Source organism: Phalangium opilio, unplaced genomic scaffold (assembly GCF_054372755.1).
Source record: "Phalangium opilio isolate 3A_F unplaced genomic scaffold, DU_Popi_V2 ptg000103l_1, whole genome shotgun sequence".
Lineage (NCBI taxonomy): Eukaryota > Metazoa > Arthropoda > Arachnida > Opiliones > Phalangiidae > Phalangium > Phalangium opilio.
The window spans coordinates 1,971,926-1,993,854 of record NW_028324205.1 but is presented as its reverse complement, the minus strand read 5'-3'; the positions used below and the strand labels follow the sequence as shown (position 1 = coordinate 1,993,854).

At 37.7% G+C, this 21,929-nt stretch overlaps 1 long non-coding RNA gene and 4 other non-coding genes across 5 annotated transcripts; 1 reads left to right on the top strand and 4 right to left on the bottom strand.

The window, feature by feature from the left end:
* Positions 1–1,482: 1,482 nt before the first annotated feature.
* On the bottom strand, positions 1,483–1,604 carry TRNAM-CAU (transfer RNA methionine (anticodon CAU)). The gene is made up of 2 exons: positions 1,567–1,604; positions 1,483–1,528 (listed from the first exon to the last, which is right to left on the bottom strand). It is a non-coding gene; the product is annotated as a tRNA-Met (tRNA).
* Positions 1,605–2,046: 442 nt separating this feature from the next.
* TRNAL-CAA (transfer RNA leucine (anticodon CAA)) lies at positions 2,047–2,168 on the bottom strand. Its single transcript has 2 exons — positions 2,131–2,168; positions 2,047–2,092 (listed from the first exon to the last, which is right to left on the bottom strand). It is a non-coding gene; the product is annotated as a tRNA-Leu (tRNA).
* Positions 2,169–2,422: 254 nt separating this feature from the next.
* TRNAM-CAU (transfer RNA methionine (anticodon CAU)) lies at positions 2,423–2,544 on the bottom strand. The gene is made up of 2 exons: positions 2,507–2,544; positions 2,423–2,468 (listed from the first exon to the last, which is right to left on the bottom strand). It is a non-coding gene; the product is annotated as a tRNA-Met (tRNA).
* A 442-nt stretch (positions 2,545–2,986) lies between these two features.
* TRNAL-CAA (transfer RNA leucine (anticodon CAA)) lies at positions 2,987–3,108 on the bottom strand. Its single transcript has 2 exons — positions 3,071–3,108; positions 2,987–3,032 (listed from the first exon to the last, which is right to left on the bottom strand). It is a non-coding gene; the product is annotated as a tRNA-Leu (tRNA).
* A 3,942-nt stretch (positions 3,109–7,050) lies between these two features.
* Positions 7,051–7,735, top strand: LOC149630435 (uncharacterized). The gene is made up of 2 exons (XR_016374193.1): positions 7,051–7,480; positions 7,603–7,735. It is a non-coding gene; the product is annotated as an uncharacterized LOC149630435 (long non-coding RNA).
* Positions 7,736–21,929: the final 14,194 nt, after the last annotated feature.

Sequence of the window (21,929 nt, the reverse complement as noted above, 5' to 3'; positions counted from 1 at the left end):
ACGTACTCCCTTAAAATAATTAATTTCATGATAAAATGTTTTCGGAAAATGGAATTATTCTTGAAAAAGCGTAGATATGTAATTTTTTAAATTAAGTTAGAGGGAATATATCGATAAACAGTAAAATCAATTGATTGAATTAAATATTGATTACGGATTAAAGGAATAAAAATAATTAAAAAAATTGCAATATCTGAACTTCAGTCAAATGATAAACTTCACACATATCGTTTGTTTTTTTCGGCCTTGGTCCAAACCAAGACGTTTTTTTTATAATTACCTCTCCGTGTGACGTAGTCCAGGAGAGGTTCTGTAACGGCCGTGTCTGTCTGTGTGTCTGTGTGTGTGTCTGTCTGTCTGTCCGTTGTTACACCCACGTGACCGCGTTCGCAGTTTGCGTATCGGAGCAAACGTGTTCCCAATTTCCGGACCGCATTGACAGTTCACAGAAATTTGGAAAATTGTATTTCTCTCCGTTTGCTACTCTATACTTGAGTACTCACACCACCATGTTTGGTCTTCGTCCATCCCATATGAACACCAGCCTGGTACTTTTCTGGCTTCCACCACCACCATCTTCTATTCTTTGTCAATCCCACATTGACACCAGTCTGCACTTACACTAGCTTCAAACACCACCATCCACTGGTCTTCCGTCTATTCCACATAGACACCAATCTGAATCATTGGCTTCTAACAACACCATCCACTGGTCTTCCGTCCATTCTACATAGACACCAATCTGTATCATTGGCTTCAAACACCACCATCCACTGGTTTTCCGTCTATTCCACATAGACACCAATCTGTATCATTGGGTTCTACTCCATTATCATCGTTTGGTTTTAGGATATACGCGGCGATCAGCTAGGGTTACGAGAAACGTCTAGCCTCCCTAAGGTGGGATCGCCACCAAAGGTTTTCGCAATTGCGCTTTTTCCTTACTATTATAATGGAAACGAATCGTATATATACCCCAAATTTGAAAAAAGCGGGCAAGAGGGGTACCCTTCACTTTAAACGTCAATATTAGCAAAGTTTGATAAGATAATAGGTATAACTTTATTTTTAACGATTTAACTATTATTAATGTTAATTATTGAAGATTAAAATAATTAAAAATAATTATATTTATTTAAATATTAAAGATAAACCTCTCGTGCAAAGAGAGAGATTATCATTGCCTCCTATATCTACCAAGGCCCGTGCATGCGATATATTTCATTCATTGCCTCCTATATCTATCAAGGCCCGTGCATTGTGATATATTTCATTCATTGCCTCCTATATCTATCAAGGCCCGTGCATTGCGATATATTTTTCAAAACAACAACAAAAATGGGAAACCCCAACTCAGAAACATAATAACGTTTTCATTGGATACTTAAGTTTATATAATCTTCTTGACACGGAGAGGTAATATTTTGGTTTTCCCAACTTGTAAAATTACATCTCTTCCAGTTATTTTCATAAAACACATCGTGTCAGAAGTGGGATTCGAACCCACGCCCTCAAACGAGGACCAGAATACACAGATTCACATCGTAAACGAAGGAAGCTAAGCCCCATGAGTCTGGCGCCTTAGACCGCTCGGCCCTCCTGACATGGTTTTATGTAATTTGGACGTTTTAAAATTACATCTCTTCCAGCTATTTTCATAAAACACATCGTGTCAGAAGTGGGATACGAACCCACGCCCTCAAACGAGGACCAGAATACACAGATTCACATCGTGAACGAAGGAAGCTAAGCCCCTTGAGTCTGTCGCCTTAGACCGCTCGGCCCTCCTGACGTGGCTTTATGTAATTTGGACGTTTTAAAATTACATCTCTTCCAGTTATTTTCATAAAACACATCGTGTCAGAAGTGGGATTCGAAAACACCCCCGCAAACGAGGACCAGAATACAGCGATTCACATCGTGAACCAATGAAACTAATAACCCTTGAGTCTGTCGCCTAGGACCGCCTGCCATCGTGTTGTGGTTTTATGTAATTTGGACATTTTAAAATTACATCTCTTCCAGTTATTTTCATAAAACATATCGTGTCAGAAGTGGGATTCGAACCCACGCCCTCAAACGAGGACCAGAATACACTGATTCACATCGTGAACGAAGTAAGCTAAGCCCGTTGAGTCTGGCACCTTACACCGCTCGGCCATCCTGACGTAGTTTTATGTAATTTGGACGTTTTAAAATTACATCTCTTCCAGTTATTTTCATAAAACACATCGTGTCAGAAGTGGGATTCGAACCCACGCCCTCAAGCGAAGACGAGAATACACAGATTCACATCGTGAACGAAGGAAGCTAAGCCCCTTGTGTCTGGCGCCTTAGACCGCTCGGCCATACTGACGTGGTTTGATGTAATTTGGACGTTTCAAAATTACATCTCTTCTAGTTATTTTCATAAAACACATCGTGTCAGAAGTGGGATTCGAACCCACGCCCTCAAACGAGGACCAGAATACACAGATTCACATCGTAAACGAAGGAAGCTAAGCCCCATGAGTCTGGCGCCTTAGACCGCTCGGCCCTCCTGACATGGTTTTATGTAATTTGGACGTTTTAAAATTACATCTCTTCCAGCTATTTTCATAAAACACATGGTGTCAGAAGTGGGATACGAACCCACGCCCTCAAACGAGGACCAGAATACACAGATTCACATCGTGAACGAAGGAAGCTAAGCCCCTTGAGTCTGTCGCCTTAGACCGCTCGGCCCTCCTGACGTGGTTTTATGTAATTTGGACGTTTTAAAATTACATCTCTTCCAGTTATTTTCATAAAACACATCGTGTCAGAAGTGGGATTCGAAAACACCCCCGCAAACGAGGACCAGAATACAGCGATTCACATCGTGAACCAATGAAACTAAGAACCCTTGAGTCTGTCGCCTAAGACCGCCTGCCATCGTGTTGTGGTTTTATGTAATTTGGACATTTTAAAATTACATCTCTTCCAGTTATTTTCATAAAACATATCGTGTCAGAAGTGGGATTCGAACCCACGCCCTCAAACGAGGACCAGAATACACTGATTCACATCGTGAACGAAGTAAGCTAAGCCCGTTGAGTCTGGCACCTTACACCGCTCGGCCATCCTGACGTAGTTTTATGTAATTTGGACGTTTTAAAATTACATCTCTTCCAGTTATTTTAATAAAACACATCGTGTCAGAAGTGGGATTCGAACCCACGCCCTCAAACGAGGACCAGAATACACAGATTCACATCGTGAACGAAGGAAGCTAAGCCCCTTGAGTCTGGCGCCTTAGACCTCTCGCCCATCCTGTCGTGGTCTTATGTAATTTTGACGTTTTAAAATTACATCTCTTCCAGTTATTTTCATAAAACACATCGTGTCAGAAGTGGGATTCGAACCCACGCCCTCAAACGAGGACCACAATACACAGATTCACATCGTAAACGAAGGAAGCTAAGCGCCATGAGTCAAGCGCCTTAGACCGCTCGGCCCTCCTGACATGGTTTTATGTAATTTGGACGTTTTAAAATTACATCTCTTCCAGCTATTTTCATAAAACACATCGTGTCAGAAGTGGGATACGAACCCACGCCCTCAAACGAGGACCAGAATACACAGATTCACATCGTGAACGAAGGAAGCTAAGCCCCTTAAGTCTGGCGCCTTAGACCGCTCGGCCATCCTGTTGTGGTCTTATGTAATTTTGACGTTTTAAAATTACATCTCTTCCAGTTATTTTCATAAAACACATCGTGTCAGAAGTGGGATTCGAACCCACGCCCTCAAGCGAAGACGAGAATACACAGATTCACATCGTGAACGAAGGAAGCTAAGCCCCTTGAGCTTGGCGCCTTACACCGCTCGGCCATCCTTACATGATTTTGTTTAATTTGGACGTTTTAAAATTACATCTCTTCCAGCTATTTTCATAAAACACATCGTGTCAGAAGTGGGATTCGAACCCACGCCCTCAAACGAGGACCAGAATACACAGATTCACATCGTGAACGAAGGAAGCTAAGCCCCTTGAGCCTGGCGCCTTACACCGCTCGGCCATCCTTACATGATTTTGTTTAATTTGGACGTTTTAAAATTACATCTCTTCCAGTTATTTTCATAAAACACATCGTGTCAGAAGTGGGATTCGAACCCACGCCCTCAAGCGAAGACGAGAATACACAGATTCACATCGTGAACGAAGGAAGCTAAGCCCCTTGAGCCTGGCGCCTTACACCGCTCGGCCATCCTTACATGATTTTGTTTAATTTGGACGTTTTAAAATTACATCTCTTCCAGCTATTTTCATAAAACACATCGTGTCAGAAGTGGGATTCGAACCCACGCCCTCAAACGAGGACCAGAATACACAGATTCACATCGTGAACGAAGGAAGCTAAGCCCCTTGAGTCTGGCGCCTTAGACCGCTCGCCCATCCTGTCGTGGTCTTATGTAATTTTGACGTTTTTACCTCTCCGTGTGACGTAGTCCAGGAGAGTTTCTGTAACGGCCGTGTCTGTCTGTGTGTCTGTGTGTGTGTCTGTCTGTCTGTCCGTTGTTACACCCACGTGACCGCGTTCGCAGTTTGCGTATCGGACCAAACGTGTTCCCAATTTCCGGACCGCATTGACAGTTCACAGAAATTTGGAAAATTGTATTTCTCTCCGTTTGCTACTCTATACTTGAGTACTCACACCACCATGTTTGGTCTTCGTCCATCCCATATGAACACCAGCCTGGTACTTTTCTGGCTTCCACCACCACCATCTTCTATTCTTTGTCAATCCCACATTGACACCAGTCTGCACTTACACTAGCTTCAAACACCACCATCCACTGGTCTTCCGTCTATTCCACATAGACACCAATCTGTATCATTGGCTTCTAACAACACCATCCACTGGTCTTCCGTCCATTCTACATAGACACCAATCTGTATCATTGGCTTCAAACACCACCATCCACTGGTTTTCCGTCTATTCCACATAGACACCAATCTGTATCATTGGCTTCTACTCCATTATCATCGTTTGGTTTTAGGATATACGCGGCGATCAGCTAGGGTTACGAGAAACGTCTAGCCTCCCTAAGGTGGGATCGCCACCAAAGGTTTTCGCAATTGCGCTTTTTCCTTACTATTATAATGGAAACGAATCGTATATATACCCCAAATTTGAAAAAAGCGGGCAAGAGGGGTACCCTTCACTTTAAACGTCAATATTAGCAAAGTTTGATAAGATAATAGGTATAACTTTATTTTAAACGATTTAACTATTATTAATGTTAATTATTGAAGATTAAAATAATTAAAAATAATTATATTTATTTAAATATTAAAGATAAACCTCTCGTGCAAAGAGAGAGATTATCATTGCCTCCTATATCTACCAAGGCCCGTGCATGCGATATATTTCATTCATTGCCTCCTATATCTATCAAGGCCCGTGCATTGTGATATATTTCATTCATTGCCTCCTATATCTATCAAGGCCCGTGCATTGCGATATATTTTTCAAAACAACAACAAAAATGGGAAACCCCAACTCAGAAACATAATAACGTTTTCATTGGATACTTAAGTTTATATAATCTTCTTGACACGGAGAGGTAATATTTTGGTTTTCCCAACTTGTTTTAATATGTATTTCTACAAAAACTCTAAAAATACATATATAAGAACTCAATGGCTATGAAGGTGCATAAAACGTCAATCATTCTTTTAGACGGAAGACGATTAATGTTTGGCGGAAAAAAAACTCGCAGGATCATGGAAATTTTCATTTCAAATTTAGAAAAGCCACGGATTTTATACGTCGAATAGGGAATAGGGGGGTTAGAATTTTAAAATGAGATATATTCTCCTAAGATCACTGTGTTCCGGTTGAAAAAAGTTAATTTTTGTTGGCTTTCTTTAAAATTACAAATATCTGGATTATACAAGTTCATTTGTGATGCTAATTTTAAATCAAAGGTATAGATATCAAGGGTTATATTTGGGTATGAAATTCGCAAATAGTTAGTGTTTCTGAATTAGTTTTAGATAATTAAAAATGAAAAGCGTCAATGGTTTTTTTATAGTCACATTTATAGTGTGAGTTCCAGATTTTGCTTTTGTTCCAGGGGGAAGGGTGCAAGATAAGACTGTATTTGAGTAACCATTTACAAAAAAAATATGTTGTTTTTAAAATAGTTGCGTATCATTAAAAATATGTTGTTTTTAAAATAGTTGCGTAACATTTAAATTATGTTGTTTTTAAAATAGTTGCGTAAGATTGTAATAAGCATACATAATGTAACCCTCTATAGAGTAAAACTAAATAGGGAGAATCTCCCGAGGGCCATTAAAATGAATAAAGACAACTTACTTTAAATATCCAAAGTAGAAAACAAGTCTTCCAATATTTTATTAATATAAAAAAACAAGGGATAAACCCAACTTAACCGTACACTTGACAATTTTAAACAACCAAAACAAAAAGATCAACCGCTCTGTCCGAGAGCTGACTAGTAACTGTCTTAACAGGAGTATGTAACATGGAGGCATAACACCCTGCCAGATCCAAGGAATAGAAACTCCAGGAATCTGCGGCCGTATTCTGCAGAAAAGTTAAGCTCCTCCTTCTGCTCTTGGCTTGCTGGTTGGACCGTCAACCATTGCCCTTGGCCTTTTAATTGGCTACGTCTACCAATGACGTTGCATGCCTTGGCTCAGTGATTGGTGCAAATTCCGCGCAGACTCAGATGTAAACTAACAAATTATACACCAAATTCAAAATTTTTTTTCATAAACTAACAAATGAGTTACCGGTTAAACACCGGTTTTAATGATTGCTTCGGTAACGCTATGTGCTGAAAGCACTTACAGCAGACGACATTTCAACCCTTTTGATCAACCTCCCGACGTTGATCAACGTGTCGAGTAAAGTGGTGAGTGTAATTTAGGAAGGATTAATTAATTTATGAAGTATTCAACTAAACTCTTTAATTTTCCCCCTTAAAATCCGATTTAAATAAAAACACACCATTTAATTTATTTCTTTTATTATTTATTACTTATTCAGATTGTGTGGCAACTGTCGATCGCAGTATAGAAATTAGAAGTCACTGCAGTAAAAAGGTGAGAGGGCTGATCGCCCGTGGTAACTGAATGGTTAAAGCCTTATTTGAGCACTTAGCATGACCAAAATCGCAAGAGCAACTCCATGATTCGTTCATGCTCTTGTGGCATTAACAATTTCGCACATATTATATTCTCATGGAATGGTGTGTTGATGAGCGAGATACACCCATACCCTTTAATCATTATTTATCCTTTCCTCTCTCAGACGAGGTATATCTTCCAACTGCTGACGAAAAAGCTTATCCAGAGACTGAGTGTCAAGCCATTTGCGCCTCGCAACTAGCGCTGGAAGTCGCGGAAGCGCTTTACAACTGCAAATCGACATAACTTATAAAACATAACCAGTAACCATATTTACACTGAACAGTTACTTGAAAAGTAAGCATTTCAGTATGCAGCAATTGGTATAAACACCCCTTTGTTTCTCATAATATGAATATGGTAAATCTGAAATAGGTCTAATGAATGACAATAGAATAGTTAAGTTATATTTAAAATAGGTATGTGGTCATGAAGACTTCGGAGGATGTAAATTGCAATCATGAAACAGAAAAAAGCAATGAACTCTTGACAGTCAGAAATATGTAAAATTTAATACACGTGGAAAATAAATTGCCGAATTTTTGGGTTTGAGAGTGTATCGGGACTGATTGGGTGCTGGCATGCTGGTTATAAATAATGTCATCTTGAGTACAGGCTAGACATCATCAACATAATTCTAATGTGAACAGATTTAAAACATGCCATTAACAGTTTTAAAGCATTAAAGGCGGTAACAGACTTTTTCTTCTTTTTTAAATCCCTCCCCGGCTCCACTTAGCTCTATGAGGATGACAAACACTATCCAAACAGGCTCACAACCCCTTTTAATAACGGTCAATGATAACAAAAATCCAAATAATTTTAAAAAATGTTATGAAGTCTATCTAATACATTATTCAATGCATGCATATAACCCATGCAATAAATTTAATGCGCTTATTAAATGAAGCGTCTACTAAATTACAATACAAGTTAACAGTAAAATAACACGTATGCGAGAAATAAATCATAAAATACACGCAAATATCGCGTGTAATAAATTATATGGATTAAACGCGAAAAAAATAACTATTTATAATGAGAGAATGAAAAAAAAGTACATGTCAAATTGGATATTAAAGAAACTTTGGTGAAAATGAATTAATACAATATCTACAATGAGTACTATAAAATCACAAAGGAGAATACAATAATCAGAGAGAGTTTATGCCATGATGAAGAAAGTGCATACCAAATTGAGCATTGAAAATAATCGAAATACAGGGAGACGTTATTCAAACAACCTATCATGGCATTTAGATAATTATCTACAGTAAAGTAGAACATGCTTCGCTTGAGCATGTCTTCAAAAAACAAAACTAGTCATTATTTTTAGGTTGCAATTTTTCACTTCGGTCATGATGAATACTCTCGGTTTACAGTCTAAACCTTTTATTTTCAAACCTTAGCTTTTCTTATTCATTCCTAGCCCTTTCATTTTCAGTCATTATTTGCCAAACAGACGCAAACATGAGTAGGGCCTCCAAACATGCATTAGCGGAAGCTACGAGCGTTTTTTGCTTTTCTTACTAGGCAGCGACTAAGCTATAAGAAAGTTTAGCCCATAGGAAGGCCAAGCATGCAGAAAAAATAGCAAGGAATGATGGAAAAAAGAACAATGAAATGTTGAACTGAAGAATAAAATTAAAAGGACACCGCAGTAACTCTTAATGGTAAACTGACTTTGCAGCAACCCTCTATCTCAAAAAAATGTCCAAATGAAATTTTCAGAAGGTGGACTATTATACCCTACGTCGAATAGAAACCATTCTTATGACCATTTCTGTGTTCTTCAGTGGCAATTGGATGAGCACCATGTTCATGGAAAGCAGAAGGCTCTTTGAGGAATCTTCAGCAAAAACTGGAGGAAGGCTATTCAAGAAGCTTGCACCCACCTGCAACAAAAAATAATGTTAATAACATGGTTAATACATTACGAGAACTTACCAAATTTGCAATACGCTGAGCTTCACGTTCTTCTATAACAAGTGGAATATTGTTGAGGAATGCCTTTCATTGTCACCTCGGGAAAGGGTTCTCTGTTGGCGGTGGACATCATTTACCTGCTTTATGATATGTTATCACATCTTTGTCCTCACTTCGGGCTGATGACCAGCAAGGGTACAACCTTCAACTCATAGAGGGAATGCGGCGCCTTTTTCAGTTTTTTAAACATGTTTCATTACTATGTATTATTCAATACAATAACTACAAATAAATCTTTCCAATGTTAGAAAATATAAATATACAAGTAGTTACAACTTCAAAAGTTGAAGATAAATTACACAGGAATGATTACTGTTTCACCATTACCAATAAAACTACTGACGCAAAAATCTGTGTGCCCTTCACGTTATGCCTTCATTACGCTTAGGTAGTTGTGGTTCGATGTTATCAAAGTAACAACATGGAAACAGGGAAAGATTTGACGTTTAATACTTAATTCGGCAATTACAATTGGTATTTAATTGGTAGGATTTTACTTTACCTACCTAACCCAACCAACACTTGATTCTGACTAATTAGGCCACGGGGAGTTCGGAAAAAATAGTGAAAAAATTCTTAACCCCCCGCAAGTTGGTCAAAAAAATTTTTGAAAATTTGAAAATTGCATGTACTTACCGCCATTAAGACCGCTACGCGCCTAAACGCATTCTGCACTCGATCTTGAAAAACTACCCGGGGGTAAATATAATAATGACTCGCGACGGAAATCAAGGAGCACATACTGCGGAAATATAGCTATGAAATTTTAAACACCCACTGAAACATTTACAATTCTCATACCAGGGTAGAAAAATATTTGAAGCGAGCTCCAATTTTAAAAATAAACAACGATATTTTGCTAAATTGCGTAGATTATTTCGGAAGTAAATAAAGATAAACTATAATATTTTGGAAAAGTTGTAACATTATTTGGGAAGTAAATGAAGATAAACCACAATATTTTTGAAAAGGCGTAACATTATTTGGGAAATAAATGAAGATAAACCACAATATTTTGGAAAAGGCGTAACATAATTTGGGAAGTAAATGAAGATAAACCACAATATTTTGGAAAAGGCGTAACATTATTTGGGAAATAAATGAAGATAAACAACAATATTTTGGAAAAGGCGTAACATTATTTGGGAAATAAATGAAGATAAACAACAATATTTTGGAAAAGGCGTAACATTATTTGGGAAGTAAATGAAGATAAACCACAATATTTTGGAAAAGGCGTAACATTATTTGGGATGATAAACAACATATTTTGGAAAGGCGGTCACTTATTTGGAAAATTATATAAAATTTGCTTAAAATAAAAAGTCCTGAATGAATATCATATGAATAAAATCTACCCTGATTTTCCGGTTTTTTCATGTAAATGAAAAGATCTGCAACCTTACGTTCGTCCTGCCTTGAACAATCTTTCCAACGAATGATTCGCCAAAAATTGTATTCCGATATTCCATTCAATATGCAGAATGCTACAACTTGCATTCTTTTTAAATATGTGCATTCGTCAAAAAATGCACACACAATATGTTCAGGAACGCTGCTAAAATCAGATACATCCTTTCCATTTAGCAAACTTCGCATCGCTGCAACACGATTACTTTTGAAAGCCATAATTATCAACTTTATCTCAATAATTTTTATTTTTACAAACCGTTAATCCTTTTCACTAAATGGTTTGAAAAAAAAGATCTAGATCTACCTTTTATTGTGGGCAGAAGCAGGTTCGGTTAGGTTTTTGGTTTGGATAGCTTAGGATTTCACTTCACGTGGAGAAAATGAATTTTTGTTCTAGATTTCCCGTACAAAAATTTTAAGCTGTAATTCATCTGCATACGCGCTTTTTTATCGCTACCACGCTGTAATAGGTATAAATTAAGGCTACATTTTCTGCAGCTCGAAAAACGCGAAAATTTCACAGAAATTCCAGAACTGCAAATTGTCTGCCGTTTCTACATTTTCTGTTTATTATCTGTTAATTGTCTGTATTGGCAGAAATATGCAGCGCGATTCTGCAAACGCGATGCAAAAGTAGAAATAACAGCTGCTAGTTTAAAACTGTAATTTGACCACAGTTATAGACATGTTACAGTTCTGCAAAAGTGATGGAAAAGTAGAAATCCAGCTGCCAATTTAAAACTGCAATTTGACTATATTTATTGACATGTTACAGGTCTGCAAAAGTGATGAAAAAGTAGAAATACCAGCTGCTAGTTTAAAACTGCAACTTGACCACATTTATAGACATGTTACAGGCCTGCAAATGTGATAGAAAAGTAGAAATCCAGATGCCATTTTAAAACTGTAATATGACCATATTTATAGACATGTTACAGGTCTGCAAAACTTATGGAAAAGTAGATATTCAGCTGCCAATTTAAAACTGTAATTTGACCATTTTTATAGACATGTTACAGGTGTGCAAAAGCGATAGAAAAGTAGAAATACCAGATGCTAGTTTAAAACTGTAATTTGACTACATGTATAGACATGTTACAAGTCTGAAAAAGTGATGGAAAAGTAGAAATCCAGCTGCCAATTTAAAACTGCAATTTGACCATATTTATAGACATGTTACAAGTCTGAAAAAGTGATGGAAAAGTAGAAATTCAGCTGCCAATTTAAAACTGTAATTTGACCATATTTATAGACATGTTACAAGTCTGAAAAAGCGATGGAAAAGTAGAAATCCAGCTGCCTATTTAAAACTGTAATTTGACCATATTTATAGACATGTTACAAGTCTGAAAAAGCGATGGAAAAGTAGAAATCCAGCTGCCTATTTAAAACTGTAATTTGACCATTTATATAGACATGTTACAGGTCTGCAAAAGTGATGGAAAAGTAGATATTCAGCTGCCAATTTAAAACTGTAATTTGACCATTTTTATAGACATGTTACAGGTTTGCAAAAGCGATAGAAAAGTAGAAATACCAGATGCTAGTTTAAAACTGTAATTTGACTACATGTATAGACATGTTACAAGTCTGAAAAAGTGATGGAAAAGTAGAAATCCAGCTGTTAATTTAAAACTGCAATTTGACCATATTTATAGACATGTTACAAGTCTGAAAAAGCGATGGAAAAGTAGAAATCCAGCTGCCTATTTAAAACTGTAATTTGACCATTTATATAGACATGTTACAGGTCTGCAAAAGTGATGGAAAAGTAGATATCCAGCTGCCAATTTAAAACTGTAATTTGACCATTTATATAGACATGTTACAGGTCTGCAAAAGTGATGGAAAAGTAGATATTCAGCTGCCAATTTAAAACTGTAATTTGACCATTTTTATAGACATGTTACAGGTGTGCAAAAGCGATAGTAAAGTAGAAATACCAGATGCTAGTTTAAAACTTTAATTTGACTACATGTATAGACATGTTACAAGTCTGAAAAAGTGATGGAAAAGTAGAAATGCAGCTGCCAATTTAAAACTGTAATTTGACCATATTTATAGACATGTTACAAGTCTGAAAAAGCGATGGAAAAGTAGAAATCCAGCTGCCTATTTAAAACTGTAATTTGACCATTTATATAGACATGTTACAGGTCTGCAAAAGTGATGGAAAAGTAGATATCCAGCTGCCAATTTAAAACTGCAATTTGACCACATTTATACACATGTTACAGGTCTGCAAATGTTATGGGAAAGTTGAAATCTAGCTTCCAATTTAAAACTGTAACTATTCAACATTTATAGACATATTGCAGGTATTCAAAAGTAGAATTTCCTACTTTTGAATACCTGCAATATCTCTCTAAATGTGGTTAAATTACAGTTTTAAATTGGCAGCTGAATTTCTACTTTTCCATCACTTTTGCAGACCTGTAACATGTCTATAAAAATGGTCAATTTAGGTCAAATTAAAGTTTTAAATTGGCAGCTGTATTTCTACTGTTCCATCACTTTTGCAGACCTGTAACATGTCTTTAAATGTAGTCAAATTGCAGTTTTAAATTAGCAGCTAGATTTCTACTTTTCAATCACTCTTTCAGACCTGTAACATGCCTATAAATGTGGCCAAATTGCAGTTTTAAATTAGCAGCTGGATTTCTACTTTTCTATCACTTTTGCAGACCTGTAACATGTCTATAAAAAAGGTCCAATTACAGTTCTAAATTGGCAGCTACATTTCTGCTTTTCCATCACTTTTGCAGATCTGTAACATGTCTATAAATGTGGTAGAATTGCAGTTTTAAATTAGCAGCTGGATTTCTACTTTTCTATCACTTTTGCAGACCTGTAACATGTCTATTAAAACGGTCAAATTACAGTTCTAAATTAGCAGCTGGATTTCTACTTTTCCATCACTTTTGCAGACCTGTATCATATCTATAATAACGGTCAAATTACAGTTTTAAACTAACAGCTGGTATTTCTACTTTTGCTTAGCGTTTGCAGAATTGCGCTGCATATTTCTGCCAGGCTAGACAGTTAACAGTTAACAAACAGAAAATAAAGAAACGGCAGTCAATTTGCAGGTCTAGAATTGCTGTGAAATTTTCCCGTTTTTTGAGCTGCAGAAATGTAGCCTTAATGTATACCTATTACAGCGCGTATAAAAAAGCGCGTATGCAGATGAATTACAGCTTAAAATTTTTGTACGGGAAGTCAACTTCGAGCACACCCTAAATTATTATCTGCTTCTGTTAGGCATTAATATTACTGCTTTTATTTTTCTAAAATTTGAATAAAGAATTGGTTAGGCCTAAAAAGGCATCTTAAAAAAGCTTTACTCATTCATCTTAATAAAATCTTTTGATCTAATACTGTCACGTCTCGATCCTAAAAATATTTAAACCACCATAAAAGATAGAAAATTGAAACATTTTTTGGTCATAAATGGGCCAGTATTGTATATACAGTTATCATAAGTATATCAGATATGTTTCAATAAGTATGACACTGCCTATACTTCGTAATGCTAGAGACTTACTGAGAGCTAGTTCGAGAATGACGCGAGAATTGAATACACTCGGTTTTGCAGTCCAACTTCCTATTTAGCCTTATTAAGCCTTTGACAATGGCTCAACAGGCGTCGCTTTACGAGAATATGACGTTTCACCTACACCACTTCATGAAGTAACCAGTGACAAACTTATGGAACACATCTTACGAACTTATGCAGTTATGTTTAAGGTGTATCCAATACTAACAACATAAGGATTCCAAGCTTTCAAAGGTGTTGGCAGTCAAGTTCTATAGATTCAAAACCTAATAAAAGAAGAGTTACTTCTATTTGAGGTAAAAAGTCGTAGAAAAACAATTTTTCATCCAAAAAAAGTAAATAAAATTAATTTCAGTTTATTTTAGTGATTTTATTCCAGTTTTTGAGACCAGAACTAGCTTTCTGTGTGTGAGTGTGTATGTTGTGGATGTTAGATAGACGAAAAGACCTTCTTATCTAGATGTGGTGAGAACTTAATGTACATGTACCTAAACAGTTGGACCATCTTAGATATTACTTTAGCAAGTCAGAAAAGCGTGTATTCAGATGAATTACAGCTTAATATTTTTGTAAGAGATGAGTACAAGTTGGGAATCCAAAATAAACCTCTCCAAGTCGAGACGCAATTTTGAGGCTATTTTTAAATATTAAAATAAATATAAATGATATTTATTAATTTAATCGTCATTAATTTACCTTAATTCTAGTTAAATCGTTTTAAGAAACTTTATTCCTAAAATCATTTAAACATAGCTATTGTTGACGTTTGAACTCAAGCGTAAGCCTCTTTAATTTTTTTTGGAAATTTAGGGTATATAAGGCTACTGATTCACAATAATTGATAGGAAAACCCGGAATGACTCTGCAAAGCATATGAAACGCGCCTGCAATGATCCTGCAAAGAATCTGAAATGCACCTGCAATTATCCTACAAAGTATCTGAAACGCACCTGCAATGACCCTACAAAGAATCTGAAATCCACCTGCAATGATCCTGCGATGTATCTGAAATGCACCTGCAATGATTCTGCGAAGTATCTGAAACGCGTCTGCAATTATTCCACAAAGTATCTATATCGCGCCTGCAATTATCCTTCAAAGTATCTGAAACGCGGCTGCAATGATCCTACAAAGTATCTGAAACGCGGCTGCAATGATCCTACAAAGTATCTGAAACGCGGCTGCAATGATCCTACAAAGTATCTGAAACGCACCTGCAATTATCCTACAAAGTATATGAAAAGAGCCTTCAATTAATCTAAAAAGTATCTGAAACGCGCCTGCAATTATCCTACAAAGTATCCGAAATACGCCTGCAATGATCCTAAAAAGTATCTGAAACGCGCCTGCAATGATCCAAAAAAGTATATGAAAAGCGCCTGCAATATTCCTACAAAATATATGAAAAGCGCCTGCAATTATCCTACAAAGTATATGAAAAGCGCCTGCAATTATCCTACGAAGTATCTGAAATGCTCCTGCAATCATCCTAAAAATTTCTGAAAAGTACCTGCAATTATCCTACAAAGTATCTGAAACGCGCCTGTAATTATCCTAAGAAGTATCTGAAGTGCGGCTGCAATGAACCTAAAAATTATCTGAAAAGCACCTGCCATTATCCTTAAAAAGTATCTGAAACGCGCCTGCAATTTTCCTACAAAGTATATGAAACGCTCCTGAAATTATCCTGAAAAGTGTCTGAAATGCGCCTGCAATTATCCTACAAAGTATCTGAAACGCAACTGCAATTATCCGACAAAGTATATGAAAAGAGCCTGCAATTATCCTAAAAAGTATCTGAAACGCGCCTGCAATTATCCTAAAAAGCATCTGAAAAGCACCTGCAATTATCGTACAAATTAAAGTATCTGAAACGCGCCTGTAATGGTCCGTAAAAGTATCTGAAACGCGCCAGTAATGATCCTGAAAAGTATCTGAAACGCGCCTGCAATTATCCTACAAAGTATCCGAAATACGCCTGCAATGATCCTAAAAAGTATCTGAAACGCGCCTGCAATGATCCAAAAAAGTATATGAAAAGCGCCTGCAATATTCCTACAAAATATATGAAAAGCGCCTGCAATTATCCTACAAAGTATATGAAAAGCGCCTGCAATTATCCTACGAAGTATCTGAAATGCTCCTGCAATTATCCTAAAAATTTCTGAAAAGTACCTGCAATTATCCTACAAAGTATCTGAAACGCGCCTGTAATTATCCTACGAAGTATCTGAAATGCTCCTGCAATCATCCTAAAAATTTCTGAAAAGTACCTGCAATTATCCTACAAAGTATCTGAAACGCGCCTGTAATTATCCTACGAAGTATCTGAAGTGCGGCTGCAATGAACCTAAAAATTATCTGAAAAGCACCTGCCATTATCCTTAAAAAGTATCTGAAACGCGCCTGCAATTTTCCTACAAAGTATATGAAACGCTCCTGAAATTATCCTGAAAAGTGTCTGAAATGCGCCTGCAATTATCCTACAAAGTATCTGAAACGCGCCTGTAATTATCCTACAAAGTATATGAAAAGCAACTGCAATTATCCTACAAAGTATATGAAAAGAGCCTGCAATTATCCTAAAAAGTATCTGAAACGCGCCTGCAATTATCCTAAAAAGCATCTGAAAAGCACCAGCAATTATCGTACAAATTAAAGTATCTGAAACGCGCCTGTAATGGTCCGTAAAAGTATCTGAAACGCGCCAGTAATGATCCTGAAAAGTATCTGAAACGCGCCTGCTATTTTCCTACAAAGTATATGAAAAGCGCCTGCATTTATCCTGCAAAGTATCTGACATGCGCCTGCAACTATCCTAAAAATTATCTGACATGCGCCTGCAACTATCCTTAAAATTATCTGAAACACGGCTGCAATGATCCTGCAAAGTATTTGAAACGCGGCTGCAATTATCCTACAAAGTATCTGAAACTCGGCTGCAAGAACCCTGCAAAGTATCTGAAATGCGCCTGCAATAATCCTGAAAAGTATCTGACAAGCACCTGCAATTATCCTACAAAGTATCTGAAACGCGCCTGTAATTATCCTACAAAGTATATGAAAAGCGCCTGCAATTATCCTACAAAGTATATGAAAAGAGCCTGTAATTATCCTAAAAAGTATCTGAAACGCGCCTACAATTATCCTAAAAATTATCTGAAAAGCACCTGCCATTATCCTAAAAAGTATCTGAAAAGCACCTGTAATTATCGTATCTGAAACGCGCCTGTAATGGTCCTTAAAAGTATCTGAAACGCGCCTGTAATGGTCCTTAAACGTATCTGAAACGCGCCTGTAATGGTCCTTAAAAGTATCTGAAACGCGCCAGTAATGATCCTGAAAAGTATCTGCAACGCGCCTGCAATTTTCCTACGAAGTATATGAAAAGCGCCTGCATTTATCCTGCAAAGTATCTGACATGCGCCTGAAACTATCCTAAAAACTATCTGACATGCGCCTGCAACTATCCTAAAAATTGTCTGAAACGCGGCTGCAATGATCCTGCAAATCATCTGAAACGCGGCTGCAATTATCCTACAAAGTATCTGAAACGCGCCTGCAATGATCCAAAAAAGTATCTAAAACGCGCCTGCAATTTTCCTACAAAGTATATGAAACGCGCCGGCAATGATCCTGAAAAGTATATGAAACGCGCCTGTAATGGTCCTGAAAATTATATGAAACGCTCCTGCAATTTTCTTACAAAGTATCTGAAACGCGCCTGTAATGATCCTGAAAAGTATCTGAAACGCGTCTGTGATGATCCTGAAAAGTATCTGAAACGCGCCTGTGATGATCCTGAAAAGTATCTGAAACGCGTCTGCAATTATCGTAAAAAGTATCCGAAACACGCCTGCAATTATCCTACAAACTTAGCAATTTCTGACTGTAACATGCATACAATATATTTGGAAGGTACAGTACTTGTAATGAGCCTACAAACATCCTGATTTCTTACGGGAGTTACTATTTCCCCTCTGTTTTCTAGCTGTAAGGTAACTATTTTATGACTCTAGAGTTGCTAAATTTTGTATACTGTTGTACTGAGTTTTCCAACGGAAGATATTTTTTCTGCAAAACGTCTAAAATGTTCTGCATTGCTCTCTGGAATCACCTTAATTTTGTCTGAAATTGAACATTTTTCAGGTTTATTCCAGTATTTTTCCAGAATATTCCAGTTTATTTGCAATATATTGCAGATTCTAAAAAATCTAATTAACAGCAAAAATGCAGCCGTAAATTTTTGTACGGGTTAAAACATCCAAACCCACCGCCGGCACAATGGTTGTCATGGTAACGTGGCAACCTTCTTCTTTGCCATGGCAACGGTTCGCGCATGCGCGAACCGTTTTTAAGTAACAGGTGACCTTTTAAGACAATTCTTTATTACTCATCAGACGCGTTTGAGCGAGCTAAGCGAGAGGTTTAATAAAACTCAATTTTGTGGCATTATTTTGTTGGGAAGAGGTATTTTTGTTGGGAAAAGATATTTTTGGTGGGAAGAGACATTTCTGGTGGGAAGAAACACATTTTTGGTGGGAAGCATTTGGTTTTGTGGCTGGCCTATTTTCAAAAATGGAAAATCCAGCTTTTGAAAACCCTAATTTTGAAACTGCGGAACAGTTTTTCCACAGTGTTTCGTTAAAAAATTGGGGTGGATTTTTTCCATGTATGAACGAAGAGTTAAGGGCCAAATCTGAAAGGGACGCTAAAACTCTGGTGATTTCATTGGACTTGGTTCCAAGCGTTACTTCTTTCAATGAAAGAAAGATCGCTTGTACTTGCGGAAATAAATCCGACGATGGAATTATCGATGGATTTCTTGTGGGGGTGTTTAACAACCAAAGTCGGTTTGGATACGTAATCCGATGTTCCACTGGGCAATCTCGAGCCAACAAGCGAAAGGCTTTAAGGGCATCGAGGAAAAAGGTTCCCGATCATTTGGTTTCCGAGTGTGTGAAGGCTTTCGTCCCCTCCAAAAACACATGGTTCTATAATCAAAATTTGTCGGTTACCGACAATCTTTTCCTCGTTTTCCTTTGGGTTTGTAAAATGAGCGTCACTGACGCTACAACCCATAGTGAATGTTCCTCACGAACAGTTGTGGATTATTTTTCCATGTGTCGTGAGGTAACGGAAATTGTCATTTCTAATAGGGCCGACAAAGTCCAGATTGGAGGACCAGGACTGTTTGTGGAGGTGGACGAAACCTACCTTCATACTCGCAAATACAACCGAGGGGCGGAGTTAGCCGGAGAAACCATTTGTATCTTTGGAATTTATTGCCGGGATACAAAAGATGGTCTATTTTTGAAAGTCAAAAATAAGTCCCGTGCTGTTCTGTGGACGCAAATGGCAAAATATATAGCCCCTGGGTCCATCATCGTGTCTGACGGAGCCCCTATGTACATGAATTGTACGTTAATGGGCTTTCGGGAGCACCTTACCGTGCTTCATAAGTACGAGTTTGTCAACTCGGAAGATTCTCGCGCCCATACGAACAACATCGAGAACCGAAATAGACACGTGAAGGATGCCATTAAGTCCCACAGAACAGACAGGTCATTAAGTAGCTACATGGCTTCTTATTGGTACCGATGCCTATTTTTCAAGGACCAGGATGGAAACTGGCTTCCTCCTGGAACCAATTTTGCTCGGTTCTTGGAAGACGTAAAGTCTTGCTACCCTGGACCGGGCAAAAAAGGCCTTGAATTAATTGAAATCGGGGTCTCGGAGGAAGAGCTGGCTACTCTCGATCCCGAGGCAGAACCAGCATTTTTAATTGCTGGTCAAAACGAAGAAAACACTGCCGAATTCACTGACGAATAAGGCAACGTTTTCTTAGTTTTTGGCAGTAGGCAAGGGGGCCTGCCTTATCAAAACTCCCCGGTTGGGTTATAGCGGCAGTAGGCAAGGGGGCCTGCCTTATCAAAACTCCCCGGTTGGGTTATAGCGGCAGTAGGCAAGGGGGCCTGCCTTATCAAAACTCCTCATGAGAAACGACGTGTGGCCACCTCCAAGTGGTGTTTCTCGGGTAACGCTAAGTGCCACACTTTACTGCATAGCCATCGGTATAAACAGTTTTGCAGTTAATAGTGTATAATTTTTTAATATACACTTCCTTCCAACATATTGAAGCCTTTTTAAAATATTGTTGTTCGCCATCATTTGCTTCCCAATAATTGGCCGCCTTTTCAAAAATATTGCTAATTATCTTCATTTACTTAATATTGTGCTTTATCTTCATTTACTTCCCAAATAATGTTACGCCTTTTACAAAATATTATTGTTTATCTTCATTTACTTCCCAAATAATGTTACGCCTTTTCCAAAATATTATTGTTTATCTTCATTTACTTCCCAAATAATGTTACGCCTTTTCCAAAATATCATTGTTTATCTTCATTTACTTCCCAAATAATGTTACGCCTTTTCCAAAATATCATTGTTTATCTTCATTTACTTCCCAAATAATGTTACGCCTTTTCCAAAATATTATAGTTTATCTTTATTTACTTCCGAAATAATCTACGCAATTTAGCAAAATATCGCTGTTTATTTTAAAAATTGGAGCTTCTTTGAAATATTCTTCTTGTAAATGTTTCAGCGGGTGTTTAAAATTTCATAGCTATATTTCAGCAGTATGTGCTCCTTGATTTCGGTCGCGAGTCCTTGTTATTATATTTACCCCCCCCCCGAGTAGTTTTTCAAGATCGAGGGCAGAATGCGTTTAGGCGCGTAGCGGTCTTAATGGCGGTAAGTACATGCAATTTTAAAATTTTCAAAAAATTTTTTCACCAACTTGCGGCGGGTTTAGAATTTTTTCACTATTTTTTCCGAACTCCCCGTGGCCTAATTAATCACAATCAAGTGTTGGTTGGGTTAGGTAGGTAAAGTAAAATCCTACCATTTAATTTTTTATACAAATATGTCAAGCACATTATTTACGTGAAAATATATAACTTACTCAACATTAAACGATGTTACCTTAACGAGCGGCTGTCTCAAATACGTTGACGTCATTTAAAATTAAAAAAGAGCAGACGGCACGAAATTACTATTCAGTTCATATGATAGTTGGCGTTAATAACTTAAAGGTTTCGGGTGAAAGGTTGCAGCACTGACCTTTGATGACAAATTTATACTGTACACTGACCTTACACCGAAATTTAATTCAACTAGAAACGCAAACTGAACTGAATTGTAAGGCTTATTTTTGTCGGCAAACCTCCAATCACTGACCCTAGGAATGTAACGTCATCGGTGGACGTAGCCAATTAAATGGCCAAGGGCAATGGTTGACGGTCCAACCAGCGAGCCAAGGGCAGAAGAAGGAGCTTAACCTTTCTGCAGAATACGGCCGCTGGCCTTTTGTCCTTCCCACAAGGACATCAGTCTGTACTTACTGGCTACTAAACACAACCATCCCACATGGATACCAGTCTGTACTTACTGGCTTCTAAACACCACCATATCAGGTTTTTTGTTCATCCCACATGAACACCAGTCCTTACTTACATGCTTCTAAACACCACCATCATCAACCATCATCTGGCCTTCTGTCCATCCCACATGAACACCAGTCTGTACCCACTGGCTTTTAAACACCACCATTATCTGGTCTTTTGTCCATCTCACATGGAAACCAGTCTGTACATACTGGATTCTATATCCATCATCCTCGTTAAGAGTAAAACATACGAGGCCACCGGCTAGGGTTACGAGAAACGTCTAGCCTCCCAATGGCGGGGCTTCCTCCAAAGGTTGACGCAATTGGGCTGTTCTTAC